The sequence below is a fragment of the Taeniopygia guttata genome, chromosome 34, assembly GCF_048771995.1.
Source record: "Taeniopygia guttata chromosome 34, bTaeGut7.mat, whole genome shotgun sequence".
In the NCBI taxonomy this organism is placed as follows: Eukaryota; Metazoa; Chordata; class Aves; order Passeriformes; family Estrildidae; genus Taeniopygia; species Taeniopygia guttata.
In genome coordinates this window covers 654710-674302 of record NC_133059.1, presented here as the reverse complement: position 1 = coordinate 674302, position 19593 = coordinate 654710, and the positions used below count along the sequence as shown (strand labels likewise).

Sequence of the window (19593 nt, the reverse complement as noted above, 5' to 3'; positions counted from 1 at the left end):
GGGATCTCCCTGGCTGCCCTCCTGGGCAACGGCCTCATCATCAGAGCCATAGCCTGCGGCCACCACCTGCACACGCCCATGTTCTTCTTCCTGCTCAACCTGGCCCTCAGCGACCTGGGCTCCATCTGCACCACTGTCCCCAAAGCCCTGCACAATTCCCTCTGGGACACCAGCACCATCTCCTACACAGGATGTGCTGCACAGCTTTTTCTGCTTATATTCTTCCTTGGAACAGAGTTTTCCCTCCTGACCATCATGTGCTACGACCGCTACGTGTCCATCTGCAAACCCCTGCACTACGGGACCCTCCTGGGCAGCAGAGCTTGTGCCCACATGGCAGCAGCTGCCTGGGCCAGTGCCTTTCTCAATGCTCTGCTGCACACAGCCAATACATTTTCCCCGTCTCTGTGCCATGGCAATGCCCTGGGCCAGTTCTTCTGTGAAATCCCCCAGATCCTCAAGCTCTCCTGCTCCAAATCCCACCTCAGGGAACTTGGGCTCAGTGCTCTTAGTGTGTGTTTGGCATTTGGTTGTTTTGTGTTCATGGTTTTCTCGTATGTGCAGATCTTCAGGGCTGTGCTGAGGATCCCCTCTGAGCAGGGACGGCACAAAGCCTTTTCCACCTGCCTCCCTCACCTGGCTGTGGTCTCTGTTTATCAGCACTGGTGTATTTACCTACCTAAAGCCCCCCTCGATGTCCTCCCCATCCCTGGATCTGGCCCTGTCAGTTCTGTACTCGGTGGTACCTCCAGCCCTGAACCCCCTCATCTACAGCCTGAGGAACCAGGAGCTCAAGGCTGCAGTGTGGAGACTGATGACTGGATGCTTTCAGGGACATTAAAGTGCTGAACAATTTATCTAAATCACATGTAATAAAAGTTGTCTTTGATACTTCTTGTCGGTTTCATGCAAAGGTTCTTTTTCAATCTTTTACTTTTTTTCATATGGTTCACAAAGAAATGTCATTCCTTGTGCCATTTATCGTTTTGTTTCTCTCCACTTTTCTTGTGGCCACAAACTGTGTAAATGAGGGGCAGTGTTCTTGGTGCCTTTCAAGAAACTAAAGGATGTCCCAGCCAAGTTTTCTGCAGAGATGCCCTTTTGTTGCCTTCCCTGGAGCTGCAGCAGCAATGTCTGTGTGCAGAGCTGGGGCAGATCAGTGCTGGCACAGCAGCTGTGCCCAGGAGCAGCAGCCCTTGGTGCTGCCAGTGCTGCTCCCGTGGCCCTGCCCCGCTGCCCTGGTGGCCCTGGTGTTGCTGCAGGGCCTGAGTGCTCTCGGGGCCGGGCACAGTCCTGGGGGTGGCAGTGCCGGGGCTGCAGCAGGGACAGGCCATGGGCACTGCTGGGGCAGCGCTGACGCCTCAGGCCAGGGCCTGGGGGCTCCAGGCTCCTTGCCCAGGCTCTCTCAAGAGCACGGCCAGGCCAATGCTCAGCACAGAAAACCCCCATGAGCAGCCCCAGGCTGGCCGTGGGCAGGCTGGGGGCAAACAGCACGGCTGGTGCTCTGCAAGGGCCCTGGGGGAGACGGGAAGGAGCAGCAGAGCAGGGGCTGATCCATCCCCAGTGCGCTGCACAGCCCAGGGCAGCGTCCCAGAGCGTCCTCATGGAGCTGCCAACAACATCCCCCCTCTGCAGCCCTGGCCTCTCCCCCAGCTCACAGAGGTGCTGCATCCTTGCAGGCACAGACACGGCAGCACTGGCTCAGCAGCCCCTGTTTGCATTGCACACAGCAGGCGGGAGCACCCCCATGCTGCTGCTGTGGGGACATGAACCTGAGGCAGCACAAATGCCATCAGCCCCTGGGGCCAGGAAGGGCTGGGGGACACCAGGGAAACCACTCAGCTTTGTCCTGGCCTCTGCAGTCAGCCAGAAAGTTTGTTCCCATCAGCTGGGAGTTTCCTGTCCCACTGCAGACGCTGCTGCTCAGAGCCAGGGCTGCCTGGCAGCCACCCCCATACTGCCCTGAGCATTTCCTTGGCTTCACTTTTGCTTTCTTTATTCTCCCTGCTACAGATTTCTTCCTGCTGCCCGCCCCTTTTCCCTCTCCTGCAAGCTGCCCATCCCTGTTTGCTCTTTCCTCTCTGGCCTCCAGTTCCCAAATTGGCACCAGAACCTCTTTTAGGGAGCAGGATAATCCTACAAGTACTTCAGGAATTGTCTGCAGGCTCCTGCAGTTCTCCCTGCTGCTCCCTTGCCAGAGGCACCCCAGGCCAGAGGGGCACATTTGGGCTGCTGTGTCTGGCTGTGGGGCTCCCTGTTCTGGGCATGGAGGAGGAGCTGGAGAGGCTCTGGAGGACTGACAGGATGGGCTTTGGAGCTGTGAGGAGAAGCTGAGGGACCTGGGTCGATGCATCTTCTGAGGAAGAGGCCCAGGGCTCCTCCTGCAACTGCTCCAAGGGTGGTTTCAGAGAATCCCAGAATCAGCAAGGTTGGAAAAGACCCTGGAGATTATCAAGTCCAACCTGTGCCCTGACACTGCCTTGTGTCCCCTGAGCCTCCTCTTCTCCAGGATCAACAACCCCAGCTCCCTCAGCCACTCCTCACAGGATTTGTGCTCCAGACCCCTCACCAGCTTTGTTGCCCTTCTCTGGACACACTCCAGCCCCTCCATGTCCTTTCCAAATTGTGGGGCCCAGAACTGGACACAGCACTCGAGGTGCTGCCCAACCAGTGCCCAGCACAGGGGAAGAATCACTGCCCTGCTCCTGCTGGCCACACCATTCCTGATCCAGGCCAGGAGCCATTGGCCTTCTTGGCCACCAGGGCACACTGCTGGCTCATGTCCAGCCTGCTGTCCATCAGTCCCTGCAGGTCCCTTTCTGCCTGGCTGCTGTCCAGCCCCTCTGTCCCCAGCCTGTAGCGCTGCAGGGGTTGTTGTGGCCAAAGCATTGGACTTGTTAAACCTCACCTTGTTGCATATGGCCCCTGGATTCCAGCCCGTCCAGGGCCCTGTGCAGAGCCCTCCTATGCTCCTGCAGATCAACACTCCCAGACAACTTGGTGTCACCACAGCTCCATGAGGCTCCAGAGTGTCCCAATGGTCTCCATGATTCCATGAGGCCTCCCAGTGTCACAATGTCCCTTTGGTTCCATGAGACCCCGTGGTGTCACAAGGTGCCTTGGATCCTTGGGCCCTTCAGCGTCAGAATGGCACTGTGGTCCCCCAAGGCCCGGCAGTGTCACCATGGATCCTTGGTTCCAGGAGGTCCCCCAGGGCAGCAATGCTCTCCTTGGTTCCACCAGGTCACAATGGCCTCTCAGTCCCAAGGGCCACCACAGTGTCCAACATGTTTCCTTCATTCCATGAGTCCCTGAGGAGCAGCAGTGGCTGCTTGGTTCCATGGGGCCCTGCAGTGTCACCATGGCCCATGGTGACACGAGGTCCTGCTCTGTCAGAATGCTCTGCATGGTTCTACAAGGCCCTGCAGTGTCACAGTGGCCTCTGTGGTTCCACCAGGACCCAGACTGTCACAATCCTTGCTCCCATTCAGCCCCACAGTGTCACAATGGCCCTTGGCTCTGTGGTGCCATGTCGTACACAGTGTCACCATGGTCCTCTTAGTGCCACCAGGCCCCGCAGTGCCACAAAGGCCCCTTGCATCCCCAGGGCCCTGCAGTGTCACAATCAACAGAGAATCAACTAGGCTGGAAAAGACCTTGGAGAGCATCAAGTCCAACCTGGGACCCAACACCACCTTGTCACCCAGACCATGGCACTGAGTGCCACATCCAGTCTTTCCTTAAACACCTCCAGGGATGGTGACTCAACCACCTCCCTGGGCAGCCTATTTGAATTCCCAGTCAAACTTTGTGTGTAGAATATTTCCCAATATCCAGCCTAACTCTCCCTTGGTGCAGCTGAAGGCTTTGTCCTCCTTTCCTGTCTCTGTTTTCTGGGAAAAGAGCCTGACCCCCAGCTGGCTGCATCCTCAGTCAGGGCGTTGAAGAGAGTGATGAGGTCTGCCCTGAGCATCCTCTGCTCCAGGAAAAACAACCCCAGCTCCCTCAGCCATTCCTTACAGGACTTGTACTCCAGACCCCTCACCAGCCTTGTTGCCCCTCTCTGGACATGCTCAAGCCCCTCTATGTCCTTCCTAAATTGGGGGGCCCCAGAACTGGACACAGCACTCGAGGTGCTGCCCAACCAGTGCTGAGCACAGGGGAAGAATCACTGCCCTGATCCTGCTGGCCACAGCATTCCTCATCCATAGGAGTGCCTGGGGCTGGATGAGGGAAATGGTGGGGAGGGGATGGGGACAAAGTGTGAAGGATTGTCAGCCATGAAGGGTCTTGATTTTCATATCTATTCAGACTACATTAGGAGGTGCAGGGGTTCAGTATCAATTGGGACATTGCTGATCTCCATCTATAAACAGGGAAAGAACACTGGATAAGACAGTTCTCTCTGCATTGTTTTCAATATCATATATTCACTTTGAATACACTTCTGAAATCTATCTAATTAACCACAGAAGAATTGAAAGTTTCAGTTATTCCCAGGAGCTTTTCTTGTTGAGGCATTTTGAACAAGTGTTAGTTTTTCTCACAGAATTCCTGAACTGAAGAGCTCAAGAAAGAAGAGGCCTCTGGAGTAGGAAAATTCATCAGCAACCCCCAAGTGGCTGAGGATCCATGCCCATCAGAGCATCTGGGGCTGAGTCCTGGCTGAGCTGCAGCTGCTGCTGTGCCCTTGGCAGGGGCTGAGGCCATGGGGCAGTGCCCAGAGCAGCCTGGCCTGAGCAGAGCTGTGGGGCCAGAGCCGGCTGGGCTGTGCTGGGGAGAGGCCCTTGGTGCTGCCCAGAGCTCAGGGCAGCTGGCAGAGCTTGCAGGGAGCTGGGCTGGGCTGGGAGAGCCTGGCACAGAAACCATCAGTGTCCATCTCAGCCTGGCTGAGCGGGCAGGGGCAGGACTCAGCCCAGGCCTTGTGGGGCAGGGCCAGCGCCTGAGCAAGGCATTGAAAACAGGCAGGAGCCCGAGAGAGGAGGCTGCTCTGTGCCCTTGGCGGCATGGACAGAGCAGGGAGGGGCCCAGGACATTTGTCAGCGCCAGCCTCTGTCTGTGCCAGCCCTTGGCAGCCCTGGCTGCTGAGCCCAGCTCTGCCCCGGGCTGAGTTTGGCTGTGGCCCAGCTCCATCCTCCTGCGGGGCTCAGGGCCTGTTCCCGGCCATGGCCAGCCCTGGCCGGCCTCTCTGCTGGCCCAGACACCAGCAGAGCCCGGGGCAGGGCTGTCTGTGCAGCCCCACAGGTGCCACGGGCTCTGCAGGAGCTGGCAGAGGCTGCCCAGCAGGGAGGACATGGGGCACAGAGCCCCAAGGCTGCCCAGGGCCCCACGGCACAGGGGCCGTGCCCAGCCGCAATGCTCCTGTCCTGGGCTGGGCTGCACAGGGGCTGTGGCACCATGGCTGGGCCAGCACAGGGCCACAAAGGGGCCACGCAGCCGCTGCCGGGGCTGGCAGCAAGGCCGGGCACAGACAAGGAATTGCTGAGCATGGCCTGCGCTGGCCAGGGCTGACTGTGCCAAAGGCAGAGCTCAGCTGCCCTTGGGGGCTGCAGGAACACTCAGGAGCCCAAAGAGCCTCCATGGCTGTGCTGGAGACCAAGGCTGGAGCAGGGAAATGCAGGGCTGCTGTGCCATGGGGAGGGCATGGAATTCCAGCACACACCTCAGCTCTCTGATGGCCCCGGCACCGTGCTGGGCCCTGTTCCAGACTGGAGCAGGGCAGATGTTGATGGCACAGGAGCCCTGCGGGGCTGGCAGGGACCTGCAGCTTGCAAGGTGCTCTGCTCTCCCTCAGCTCCTCTCTGAGAGATCCAATCCCAGCTCGGCACCTCAGGGCACAAGTGGCACTGCCTGTTCATGGGCACACAGCTGATGTCTGCCTGGAAAGGGACACAGGTTTTAATACTTGTATATTTCATAATATACAATCACATTTTTATTATCTGGGTCACTTGAGTACTTTTAAGAAATAGCTACGTTTTCCCACCAGGAAGGGGAATTTCCTGCAAGTGTACTGATGGCAGGAGAAGAAATATTAATCTTCCTTTTGACTTGTGTCACCAATATTCAATCTATTATTTCCTCTCCTTCTTCCTTCAGGTGTTTCCAGCTCTCCTCTTTAAATGACAATGTCTGAGACCATATCTTCACTAGACCAGCTGCATCTATGTACTTCCTATTTCTCCCAGATTTCCTCCTCCAGATGCTTTCTGGTCCTTCAAGTGTCTCTCAACTGACTGGCTTCATGCTTTGAGCTTCAGGGGTTGTCCAATCTTTTTGAAGTTCAAATAAATATCATATTAGTCAACATCCTTATTATGTTTATATCTATCACAGAAATACCTTTTCTTATGTCATTGTCTAAAACTGTTCCTATACAGAAATCCCTTGGGGATGGGGGACATGTCAAATGCTGCTGGGCCATCACAGAGAGCTGAGGGAAGAGCTGTGATGGTTATTAAACTGTTCAAATGTTCAACTTGTGTTTGTTGGCAAGAAACCTTTCTGTGCCTCTGAGGGTCACCAGTCCTGAGCCCAAAGGACACAAACCTGATGAGTTGTGGTTCCCACTGCAGGGGCACTTGGACCTTGGCTCTGCACAGGAGAGCTCTTCATCCACTTTCCCTCTTTTCCTCCCTCTGGGCATGGAGGCAGCTCCTGCCTTCAGCCTGTGACTCGTGTGTGCAAAGAGCAAATCTGGGCAGAATCAGGGCAGGGAGGGTTTTGGGGGCCTTGGGATCTGTGCTGGGCAGAGAAGGTGTTTTCCATTGCTCTGAGACTGTCTGCTGTGCAAAGTGGATGTAATAGCCAGCAGAGGAATGACTTTTGCATTTGATGGAGCTGTGCCTTCCCTTGTCTTTGTTGGCTGGCAAGAAATGAACATCCCTTTGTGTCTCGGGCAGCTCCTTCTCCAAGGAAAGCAGGTTGGGAGTTGGAGCCATGGAGCTGAAACCTGCAGGTGCAGACTGGGCTGGAGGGAGCTCAGATTTGCACAAGGCTGCTCTGAGTGCCAGGGCTGGGGTGGGGGAAATGGTGGGGTGGGGGTAGGGACAGAGTCTGATGGATTGTCAGCCACAAAGGGTCTTGATTTTCATATCTATTCAAGCTGCATGAGGAGGTACTTGGATTCAGTGTCCATTGGAGATTGCACATATCAATGTATTCATAGGGGAAAAAAACCTAAACAGGACCTAAAAAAATGGTTTCTTGCTGCCTGTTTCAATAAAATACATTCACTTCAACTACACTACTGGAATCTACCTAATTAACCCCAAAAGATTTGAAAACTTAAATCAAAATATTCCCAGGGCTTTGCTTATTAAGGTGTTCTGAATGTTAATGAGCTCTGAGGCACTGAATTCCTGAACTGAAGATCTGAAGGCTGGAGAAGCCTCTGGAGCAGTAAAATTCAGCAGCAGCCTCCAAGTTGCTGAGGATGTCAGCAGCCCCCACTGAGGCCATCCCTGCCCAGAGACCCTGGGGGAATGGGCAGACAAGGAGAGCGTCCCTGGGGCTGGGGCAGCAGAACTCAGAGGCACCAGCGGCTGCAGCTGGGAAATGGAGTGTGGGATGGGGCTGTGAAAGCCCTGCCTGGGCTGTGCCAAGCAGGACATACAAGCCCTGACCCCCATGCACTAAAAAACTCTCTCAAGGAGACATTTAAAAGGAATTACAATCTTTTGTGTCCTCTGAGTTGGATGCACTGGAGAAATACCAACAAGAGATTCTCAAAACAACACAACAGCTTTTGCTGGGAACTTTAGGAAATCAGAGAAACTTTGGCAAAAGATTTAATTTGATATTCAATCTGCAGAAAACACTTCTCAAAGCATTACCTTGGCCCATTGAATTTCACAAACACTATGCCTGTTCAATTTTAAGTTACTCAAAATTTGTAAGAGGACAGAAATAGAAGAAGTAGACACAGAAAGAGAGGAAAAATAAGACTTAGGGAAGCACACACACAGCTACCAGCTCCTGGATTCCAGTGGGGTTCAGATGGAAATTCCAAGAGGAGATAGGGTCAAGATGTGTGCTTGCCTTGTGTTCAGCCTTCAATACCCCTTGGTCTTCCTGGGCCGTTCCCCAGGTGGGACTTGGGTTCATTTGGTCACTCAGGAGCTGGGCTGGGGCTCCAGAGGTGGCTGTGGAGCATTGCCTGTGCTGTGCCAGGGACTGGCAGACACTGCTGGGCTGGGATAGAGGCTCTGGGGGGATTGGGGTTCCAGGGCAGGGCAGTGCTGGGGTTCCAGGGCAGGGCAAGGCTGGACCTGCCCCTTCCTCCCCCGCACATGAAATGTTTCCAGCCAACAATCTCCTCCAGTCTGTCACAACAGGCAACCTTGGAGGTGGAACACCAATTGTGGCCATGGGCACCTGCAGGAGGACAGTTCTTTTCCATAGGAAGGAAAGCACAGACCCCAGTGTTTGGAAGGCAGACGAGAACATCACTAGGCCAAGGCCAGAAACATTTGTCAAGAATGGCAGTTTTTATCTGGAGGCAGCCTTTGGATATAGGGAATTTTTGAGACAGAATCCCACTTTTGCCCATGGGCACCTGGAGAAGCAGTTCTTTCCCAAAATAAGGAAAGCATGGAGCCTTCCCCAGTGTTTTGAGGACAGATGGGAGTTGACCCTGATGAAACCATTGCCAACCAGATTTGTCCTGCCAATATTCCTACAGGAACAATCGCTGGATACAAGAAAATTTGGAGGGAAAATCCCAATTCAGTCCATGGGCGCCTGGAGGAGAAGGAGAGTTCTTTTCCATAGGAAGGAAAGAACGGCGCACCAGTGTTTCAGTAGAAGGTGAGAAGAGACCCTAAACATGCCAAGGTCAGCTGGACCAGTCAGGCAGTCCATGGGAGGCCAAGCCAGCCAGACATGTTCCGTGTTCCTTTGGTTCCATGGGGCTCTGTGTCACAATTGCACTTTGATTACAAGAAGAAATACAGTGTCACAATGGACCCTTATATCTATGGGGTCCCACAGTGTCACAATAGCTCCTGGGTTCCATGAGGCCCTTTAGTTTCACAATGGTTCCAAAGGTTCCATGAGGCCCTGCAGTGTCCCAGTGATCTCCGTGGTTCCCCAGGCCTCACAATGACAAGTGACTCCTCTGTTCCATGAGCCCTGTAGGGTCACAATGGACCTTTGGACCCTGCTGGTTTGCAGTGTCACAATTGTCTCCTTTGGCTCCACAGTGTCACAATGGACGACTGACGACACGAGGCCCTGCGATGTCACAATGGACCTTTGGTCCCATGCAGCCCTGCAGTGTCACAAAGGCCTCTTGGTGTCATGAGGCCCCACAGTGTCACAATGGTCCCTTGGTCTCACAGGCCCCACAGTGTCACAATGGTCCCTTGGTCTCACAGGCCCCACAGTGTCACAATGGTCCCTTGGTCTCACAGGCCCCACAGTGTCACAATGGTCCCTTGGTCTCACAGGCCCCACAGTGTCACAATGGTCCCTTGGTTCCATGGTTCCTGTGCTGGTGCATTCCCTCCTCCCCTTCTCAGGCCGCCCTGCCAGCTGAGAAATGCTCACTGGGCCTCGGCCTTGGCCAGCAGCCCCTGGGCTCAGCTCCTCTGGAGCTCATCACAAACCCTATCTGCTCCAGGCACTGCTGCTGCCCAACCAGCTCCTGGCGGCTTTAGGAGCAGCCCTGGGAACTATTTGTGTTCCCTCAGTGGCACAACATCCCTGTTCTCACCCTGCCAAAGAAAGCTGCTGATGCCAAGTGCGGCCAGGATGAAACATGGCTGGGACTGAAGCCCCTCTCTTGGGGCCCTACAAACAGCGCTCCAAAAGGAGCCCTTGGAGCTCTCCTGGCCAGCGACTCCCTCTGAGTGGGGCCTCTCTGAGCCGGGAACTCTCCCGTTTGCTGCACTCGGGGGATCCCGAACAACGAGGGAGCCTGGGCCGATCCCCCCACTCCTCCAGGCTCAACCCTTCCCCACTGGGGAGATGCCAAAGCATCCACAGGGAGCATTTCCCTGCCCTCAGGGGAATTTCTCACAGGTGCCCTGCACTGACTCTCTGTGTCTGTGTGCACACAGGAGTGCCTGTGCTGGGGAAATGTGGCAGAAATGCTGCTCTCTGAGGGCTCTGAGTGCCTTGGGTAGCTGAGACAGTCAGGCCTGTAAGTAAGGTTAAATCAAATGGTCTAAGTGACACTGTGGTCCCCTTGATTCCACAGGGCCCCACAGTGTAACAATGGGCTCTTGGCTCCATGAGGTGCCACGCTGTGTCACAATGGCTCATGGTTCCATGAGGCCGCACAGTTTAACAATGGTCCCTTGGGTCCCTGAGGCCTTGCTGTGTCACAATGGACTTGGGGTTCCATGAGCTTTCCTACTGCCAAAAACAGTCTCCCTGGTTCCACAGTGTCACCATGGTCCCTTTGTTCCATGAGGTTCCATGGCAGAACCTTGGTTCCATGGCCACCTTGGTTCTGTGTGACCTTGCAGTGTCACAATGGAGCTGTGGTTCCACAAGGCCTTGCTGTGTCACAATGGCCCCTTGGTTCCAAGAGGTTTCTCAGGGTCACAATGGTCTCCTTGGATCCGTGGTATCACAAATCACAAAGGCAAATGCATATTGCCAAGAGTTGAAACACAGCAGACAGGGAAGATGTGAAAAGTGAGTTTGTAAAGGCCTTTTAATTCACATCTCCCACTGAGAGCTTTGTGGCTTGTGGTTGGACAGAGATGGTTCTGCTCACCCCTCTGTCCAAAGCAGGGGTAACACACACTGCTGCAGGTGCTTGGGTTGGTCTCTGCAGGTCCAGGTGGATGCCAAACCTGCTCTTCACAGCCTTCTCCCTTCCCCTGCCCCTCTGCCAAGTTCAGCAGGCCTCAGGGACTGAAAGGAGCACAGAGAGCCAAAGGGGGACACTTGTACCTGCCTCACTGGGAGCTCCCTGGGAAGCACTTTCCTTGAGAAGCAAGCCCCTGTCCTCCAAATGCATTTCCCCAAATGTGCGGCTTTTCTGCTCAACACCAACACACCCTTAGGAAACGCTGGCAAGGCTGAAGGACTTCATGTCCTTTCAGGACAGGCACTCCAGCTCTAGCTCCTATTCCCAAGTGCCTTTCCAGGTGGAGGCTCAGACGTGCAGCCCCAGACCCTCTACAAACACAAGCTGCTCAATGCCTCTTCACCTGCCTCAACTCCTGCCTGCGCCCACGGCACCAAGACCAGGCTGTTCCCAGCCAGAGCCCAGAGCCCTGCTCCCGCAGGACGCTCTTGCCAGCACCTTCCAGGCCTCTCTGCTGTGCACACAGCGCTTTCCATGCCCGCTCCCAACAGGCTCTGGAAGGCAGAGCACAGCCTGGCTGCCTCTGCCACCAGCACAGCCCAAACACAGGCGGAGGAAGAAGCAGCAGGGACTGTTTTGCGGCCATGCCCAAGAGAGACTGGAAGGGTGCCCTCCCTCTGCTCTCACTTGCTTGGCTTTCTGACTGGCTCTGAGCCTGGAGCTGCCATTCCTCACTTGTGGGGACCAGAACCACAGCCGGGATCCCAGCACTGCCTGACAGCGCTCCGGGCACTGGCAGGGTCGCGCGTCCCAGTCTCGGGCACCGCGCTGCTGCTTCCTTTGCCCTCAGGCACACCCAAAGCTCCCTGCTAAGCCCGGATGGTCGCTGGTTCTGCCCTCTCCCTGATCCTGTGCAGGGATGGAGCACTGCTGAGCTTTCAGGAAGCTATTCCTGAAAACTTCCAGCATTCCAAGCTCCTTTGCCCTCCGTGGAAGCTTGCCATGGAATCCCTCACAGCTGCCTTCAGAGCATACTCGGGTTGGCTCTTCCAAATTCCAGGGGCTCCAGGCTGCACAGCAAGATCTGCAACTCCACAGGGTTGTGGAACTGCACCTTCAGCACAGGCACCTCTCCAGCCTGATCTGCCCTCGTTCCTCTGTGTGTGTGTGCACAGAACACGGCGTGGAAGAGAACAGCAGCAGGGGCCTGTGTGTCCCAGGGCCCGGGATTTGTGCCGCTTCAGCTCCACAGAGATGCAGGTAAGGGGGAGAAACCAAACTCTTTATTAATGGAAGGGAAGGGGAAGGGATGAGATGGGGGCCAAAAAAAGGGAATGGGCAGAGTTTGAGGGCTGGAGGGAGGGAGCTGTCAACAGGGAATGGGGAGGGAGCCGTCAACAGGGAGGGGGAAGGCAGCAGCTATGGGAGCTTGCAGCAGGCACAGCTGTGGCCAGCATCAGGTGTGCCTGGAGCTCCAGTGACGTTGAGTCCTGGTGCTCTCTTCACTGTCTCCTGGTACTCTGCTTGGGAGCCTGGTTCTCTGAATCCAGCAGATGACCTTAGTTCTGCACATCTTTGTCCAAAAATTGCCTGAATTTCCAGGTACGTGGAGGATGGGCTGTCATCTTCACTCATGGCTTCAAGGGCTGGAAGACAGATAAACAACCACAGTGAGAGACCAGGGGCTGTGTGACATCACAGAGATCTGTGTAACATCACAGGGGCTGTGTGACATCACAGAGAGCTGTGTGACGTCAGAGGGGCTGTGTGACATCACGAATCCTGTGTGACATCACAGAGAGCTGTGTGACGTCAGAGGGGCTCTGTGACATCACAGAGAGTGGTGTGACATCACAGATCCTGTGTGACATCACAGAACCTGTGTGACATCACAGGGGCTCTGTGACATCACAGAGAAGGGCGAGTGACATCACAGAGAGATGTGTGATGTCACAGAGATGTCAGTGTGACATCACAGAGAGTTCTGTGACATCACAAAAAGCTGTGTGACCTCATAGGGTCAGTGTGACATCACAGTGATGTCCAAGTGACATCACAGACAGCTGTGTGACATCACAGAGGTGTCTGTGTGACATCACAGAGACCCGTGTGACGTCAAAATGTGTCCATGTGACGTCAAAGAGATCTGTGTGACGTCACAGAGGTGTCTGTGTGACATCACAAAAATCTGTGTGACATCACAGGGGCTGCATGACATCACAGAGATAACAGTGTGACATCACAGAGATGTCGGTGTGACATCACAGAGAGCTTTTTGACATCACAGAGATGTCTGTGACATCAGAGGAGGTTGTGTGATGTCACAGAGATGTCCGTGTGACATCACAGAGGGCTGTATGATCTTGCACCTTCTGGAAGATGGAGTATCGCCCACTCTGTATTGCCCGGAGGACATGCAATGTTTGAAGTGCCAGCTCTGACATGGCACTACTGACATCCTCTGTCGGGCATTCAAGGGCTGCAAGAGAGAGGAACAGAGCCACGGTCAGATCCCGACTCTGCGGGGAGCCGAGGGGAGCCCCCCCTGCCAGGGCCATCCCAGCCGGCTCTTGCCATGGCTGGGAGGGATCAGGGACCAAGGGGATCAGCCCGAAGCTGCTGGCCACACATCCCCCACGTGTCCCTGAAATCTCTGTGTGCCCTACCTAGGAGAGCAGAGCTCTCCGCAGCCGGGGCAGGGCTTGCAGCTCGCCCCAGCAGCCCCCGCTGGCAGCCCGCTGCCCTCACTCACCCTCACAGATGAGCTGGAGCTCTTCCTTCCTCCCCCTCAAGCTCCTCCCGGCCATCCCTGGGAACACAGAGCCTGTCAGGCCCAGCGGCACAGCTCCCTGCCAGCGGCGCTGCCAGCCCTGTGCCCACACGCCCTCCTGGCCCGGCTCGTGGCTCACCCATGAACCTGACGGCGCCTCTCGCAGGGGCTCCTGTGGGCTCTGCAGGTAGGGCAGGGCCCGGCGCAGGTGCTCGGCCACGCTGCTGCTGTCCTCTGCCAGCTGCAGAGAGCGGCAGGAGGGAAGGGTTGGCCCCGCAGCCCCGCCGGGCCGGGGCTCCATGGGCACCCGGCTCGGGCCGCAGGAGCCTGGAGCAGAGCCCGCGCGGCCTCGGGCTGCAGCAGCGGGCAGGGGCACAGCTGCCAGCCCGCACACCGAGCACCGCGCTCAGGGGGCTTCTCCAGGCTGGGGCTGCGGCTTCCCGGCCCTCCTTACCAGCCACTTGGTGAACTTCCACAGCTCCTGGTTCTTCACCAGCTTTTCAAGATCCCTCCTCTTCAGGAACTCGGCCGCACAAAGCAGCGTTTCCTGAGAAGCCTGGAGAGCAGCAGAGACGCGGAGATGGCCCCACAGCCCAGGGCGCAGGACCCGTCCCTGTGCCAGGGCCTGGAGGAGGCTGCAGCCTGCGAGGTGCCAGGGCAGGAGGCAGCCCAGCCCCTGCCAGGGGAACAGCAGCAGCTGCCGAGTCCTCACCTGTGCCACTCGCTGGTTCTCATCATGGCAGTGGAAGGAGAGTGGCAGCAGGCTCTGGTGCACGTGTGTCTTCAGAGCCTCTTTTTCTTTTTCCTGTGGAAAAGTCATCCATGTTTGGAAGAGCAGTATGGAGGGCAGCTGCACTTGGCTATTGTCCTGTATGAAGGGAAGAAAAAAAGACCCCAGCATCGGCTGCACGGAGCTCAGCTTGGTGCAGGCCTGCAAATCCACAGGGCACAAAGTGTCTGGGCAGCAGCCAGTGGCCGTGGCTGGGGGCAGTGAGCCTTACGTGGTCAAGGAGTGGCAGGAGCGCCTCAACCAGCTGCAGTGTGATGGGGCTGGCTATCAGCATGTCCTTGTCCAAGATGATAAAGTTGAGGAGCATGGCTGTCATGCTAACTGTCTCTCCATCTGCATCCCACAGGAGCTCCACAAGACTTTCAGTCAGGCTCCACATTTTTTCTCTCTGTGAGGAACACAAGTCTGTGAAATGCCATCCTGCTGCTGCAGGGCCTAGAGGCCAAAGGGCTGTTCCAAAGCACTTGGGCAGCTGAAGCGGGAGGCAGGAGAGCTGGGAGCAGCTGGCCCAGCGCCCAAAGCCCAGCTAAGCCCAAGTGACTGCATTCCTGAGCGCAGCCTCTGCCCCTGCCCCCTTCTCACCATCCAGGGATCCTTGATGAGATCAAGAAGGGCCCTGAGCGCCAGGTGACGCCTCTCCTTGCACTCGCTCCTCAGGTGCCTTGACAAGATTTGCAGGACTCTGTCAGCACCGCGTTCACTCAAGTCCAGGCACTCGAGGACCTGAAAGGCACAGGGCAGTGACAGGGGACCGGCCGGCAGGAGCCCAGAACCGCACAGGGCCGGGCCCAGGCAGCAGCACAGGGCGCGGGCTCCGTCCCAGGCACTGCGGCCAAGAGAGGGCAGAGAGCCGGGAGGCAGCTGAGCGAGGCAGCGCTGGCCTTCAGGCTCACCTCCACAAGGAACGCCAGGGAGGGCAGCTCCCAGCGTGGCTCCTGTGTGCTGAGCAGCCGGAGCAGGTAGCGAGCGATCCGGGAGCACAAGGGGATGGAGACACAGGACATCTCCCTGGCAGGAGACAAAGTAACCAAGGCTGTGGGCCAGGGGGACAAACCTCTCCCAGGACTGACTCACAGAGGTCTGGTCTTTCCCCAGCATCCTGCAAGGGCCCCTGGGCTATTTGGGAGGCGGCTCCTTGTGGGCACCCTCCTCTCCCAGCCTTTTCCAGTCTGCTTGGCTGTCCCTCGGTGACAAGGCCCTCTGGCCCATGACCACAGGGACTGTGTGGGGCACCCCAGGCACAGAGCAAAAGTGTCAGAGGCAGCAGTGTGAAGGGGGTCTCACCTGGCCAGCAGACCCACGGCACAGTGGTGGGTGTCAGCACAGAGCAGCGTGTCCCAGCCACACTTGCGTTCCATGGCCACCACCACATCCTCGTGCTGCATTTGGCAGAGCAGGGACTTCAGGGTCCGCACTGCAAACCTGTGTGCAGAGCAAAGCCCAGGTCACACTGGGAGCACTGGCTCCTGCCCAGGGATGTGGCAAGAACAGGACGACTGGCATGGAGCACCTGTTGGGACTGGTGGCAAGGCTGTGTTGCTGCTGACATCCCTTCCAGAAGGTATCGACCTCCTCTGGCATATCCAGAGTGCTGAAGGGCAATTGGAAGAGCAGATGGACAAACAGGTGGGGGAAATACACGGTCACCATCTGTGGGACACAGGGCAGCTGGAGGATCTTCCACATCACCACAGTTGCCTGCAAAGGACAAAGCCCCTCGAGACAGCGCTCAGTGCCGAGGTGTCCGTGTGGCAGGGCCCGAGCACGGGAGGGAGAGGCCCGGAGAGACGCAGGGGGAGCACCGGGCCTGGTGGCCCTGAAGCTGCCCCAAGGCCAGGTTTCAGCCCAGCACCTGAGGCAGGGAGACGCCGTGGGGGAGGGAGGATGGAGAGCTGCTGGAGGGGTGGCCTTGGGGCCAGCAAAGGCAGAAACTCACCGCCAGGGCAAGGACAGCCGTGTGGTCCCCATCGGAGGTGCACGTGCTGTGCTCTGGCCAGCTCCCCAGCACATCGAGGAGTTCGAGCATGGCCGGCTCTGCAGTCCTGGGCGAGCACATGATGCTCTTCCACATGGCCAAAGCAGCTCTGTGGGTCAGAGCTCTGTCTCAGGGGGGTCTGGGACACAGCAGCGTGGCCTGGGCGGCAGCGGGGAGCTGAGCTGCTCTGCCAGCCCTGCCTCTGCCCACTGCCCCTCACTGGCAGCACGCAGGCAGCCCAGCCCTGTGGGGACTGGCCCCTGAGGGGCAGGGGGGAAGCATGGCAGCACGCTGGGGGGCTGGCAGGGGCCAGGGCTGGCAAAGGGAGCAGCCAGAGGGCCCTGGAATTCTCTGCTTGTCAGACACCTGGGACAGGCTGTACAGGCTGAAGGGCTGCTGAGCCTTGTGGACACGTGGGCCCCGTTCCTGTCACACACTGGGGCCACACGCAGGAGAGCCATCACCACGTCAGAGGGCTGTGCCTCTGTCAGATCCAGAAGGGGCCTGTACAGATTGTACTCAGGATACTCATTGGCCACAAGGATGTACCTCACCATGGCAGGCAGCTGGAGAAGGCAGGGGAGACTTGGAAAGCTGCCAGAGGAAGGAATGTGCCCAGCTGCCCCAGAGAAGTGCTTCCCTTGCCACCACACTGCCATGGCCTCAAAGGCTTCCAGGGAGCAGCAGGCGTGGCTTGGGAGGCCACGCAATTGCTGGGAGGAGAAAAGCCAGGCCACAGGCTGCTCACTTGCTTTGGGCTGGAAGGACCCTCCTCCACAAGCATATCCAGCAGGGCAGCACTGGCCTTGTTTTTGAAGATGGGAGAGTACGCTCTGACCACAGTGCCCACGACGCTGCTCTCTTCCTCCCGAATCCTCTTCATGAATTTGCAAACCATCTGTAGCAGAAGGGCAAGAAGCCCGGGATGTTGCATGGAGTGCTCTGAGCACAGTGCTGGGCTGAGCAGTGCCAGCAGGCCCAGCCCAGGTGGGGATGGCTGCAGGTACCTGCGCTGTTCTGCGGAAGCGGCCACGGGTGCGTTCCTGCTCTCGTGTGCGCTGCACGGCTGCACCTGGCAAAGAGCGAGCGCAGCCCGAGCTGAGGGGCTGCGGGAGAGGCCGGAGAACACAGCCCAGCCCTGCGCTGCCCAGGCAGGGACAGCCCCGCGCCGCCCCAGGGCATGGAGCACGGCTGTGGGGTGTCTGCCCGGCCCCTATTCCATCCTGTCCATGGGCATGGCCCCAGGGGATGGGATGGGATGGGATGGGATGGGATGGGATGGGATGGGATGGGATGGGATGGGATGGGATGGGATGGGATGGGATGGGATGGGATGGCATGGGATGGCATGGGATGGCATGGGATGGCATGGGATGGCATGGGATGGCATGGGATGGCATGGGATGGCATGGGATGGCATGGGATGGGATGGGGCCAGGCTGGCTGCAGGCACCAGCCCTGTGGCCCAGCTCTTCCACTCACTCTGCTGTGGTGGCTGGAACTGCTCCACCTCTTCAGGCTGCTGTGCTGGGGCCGCTCCAGGGCCTTCTTTCTCCTCCTTCCCCCAGGCCAGCTCGGGCACACTCGCAGGTCTGTGCTCTATGTCACAGCCTGGATTCATGGCTACTTGCAGAAGGTGAAAAGGAAAAGGTCCGAGTCAGCAAGTGCTGCAGTCGTGCCTTGAGGGCACTTGCAAGAGTGAAGTCTTGGCAAGGCTACAGGACAGCAAGTCCTGCACTCTGGTCTTGGGGGCTCCAGCCACAAGGACAGGAGACTCCTGTCAAGGACAGTGCAAAGCAAATGCCACGGTGTGCCTTCGAGGGCAGCTGCAGAAGAGATGGCTCGGGAAGGCCAGAGGTCACCAAGTGCTCTGGTCTGGCCACGAGGTCACCTGCAGGAGTAATACCACAGGAAAGATCCGGGTCAGCAAGGAACATGTGCGCTGTGCGAGGGCTCCTCACAGCACCGCTGTCTCCTTCCTGTTTCGTCGCGTGCACAGAGCACTGTGGAGTGGCCTTGTCACTGCCAACACCTTTGCCACAGTGTGTCACAAAGGGCCCTTGGATACCCTGTCCCGTTCCATTCCACGCTGACCATGCTGCACCGTGTCACAAAGGGCCCTTGGATACCCTGTCCCGTTCCATTCCACGGTGACCATGCTGCACCGTGTCACAAAGGGCCCTTGGATACCCTGTCCCGTTCCATTCCATGGTGACCATGCTGCACCGTGTCACAAAGGGCCCTTGGATACCCTGTCCCGTTCCATTCCACGGTGACCATGCTGCACCGTGTCACAAAGGGCCCTTGCACACTCTGCCACCTGCCCTGGGGCCACCCCCAGCCCCCCAGAGTGGCCCAGGTTGGAAGGAATGCCTTGCCCCAGGTGTGTCAGACAGCCCAACAGGATCTTTAGGAACGGCTCAAACCATCAGCAAACGCTGCCCTGCTCTGCGGGCTCAGAGCAGCAGGAGCCCCCAGGGCTGCCGACGCAGCCGCGGCGGGAAGGGCACGGGGCCCTGCACAGAAGCTGGCACGGCCTCCTCGGGACACGTCCCATGTGGTGGCCATCCTAAGCACGGCCGTGTGACACAGACCAGGAACGTGTGGGCCAGGGCAGGAATGCTGCTCTTACCCTGAGACCCGGGGAGCGCTGCTAAACAGTTCTTGGAATATGTAAACTAGGTTGGGAAAAAAGTTTACTATGCATAAGGGGCTATGAATATGCAACAGGCTGGTGTAAGGGAAAGGTATTCAAGGGGTATCTCCGGAGATAACCGAGTGCTCTTGGCTCAGTGCCGAGATGCACCCGGCCCTAACAACCTTTGCTCTCTGGCCCTTGTCTCCTCTTGTCCTGCATTAAACTCTTTAAATTTTCACAGGGGAGTGAAGGTGTTTTTCACAGCCCCGAGCGGAGAGCTCTGCCCGGCGGCTCCCGGGAAAGGCGGCGGCGCTCGGCACGGCCCCGGCCCGCCCGGCCCGCGGGAATTCCCCGGCCCGGGACAAAATGCTGCCCCGAAGGAGCGCTCGGAACGCCCCTGCGGCTCCTCCCTTCCCCGCAAACTGAAAGCTGATTAGAGAATCTTGCACAATCACATCCAAGAACATTTTGGTATAAAATCACAAATATTAACAGAAGCTGAGAAAGTCAACAATGTTAGAAAACAAACTTCCAACACTGGGACTAGAAGTGCTCAGGAAATCCATTTGAACGGAATGAGCCCTCTCTTTCTGACATGTCAGCAATGCCATGGAATTTCCCAAACCAGGGAAATAGGGAGGCCTGGCAGCAGCAGCTT

General features: G+C 57.3%; 1 protein-coding gene and 1 pseudogene across 1 annotated transcript in view; one reads left to right on the top strand and one right to left on the bottom strand.

The window, feature by feature from the left end:
* LOC121468955 (uncharacterized) overlaps positions 1-19593 on the bottom strand; it is a 2238800-nt gene that overhangs the window by 2038288 nt on the left and 180919 nt on the right. The window lies entirely within an intron of this gene.
* LOC140681290 (olfactory receptor 14J1-like) lies at positions 256-841 on the top strand (annotated as a pseudogene).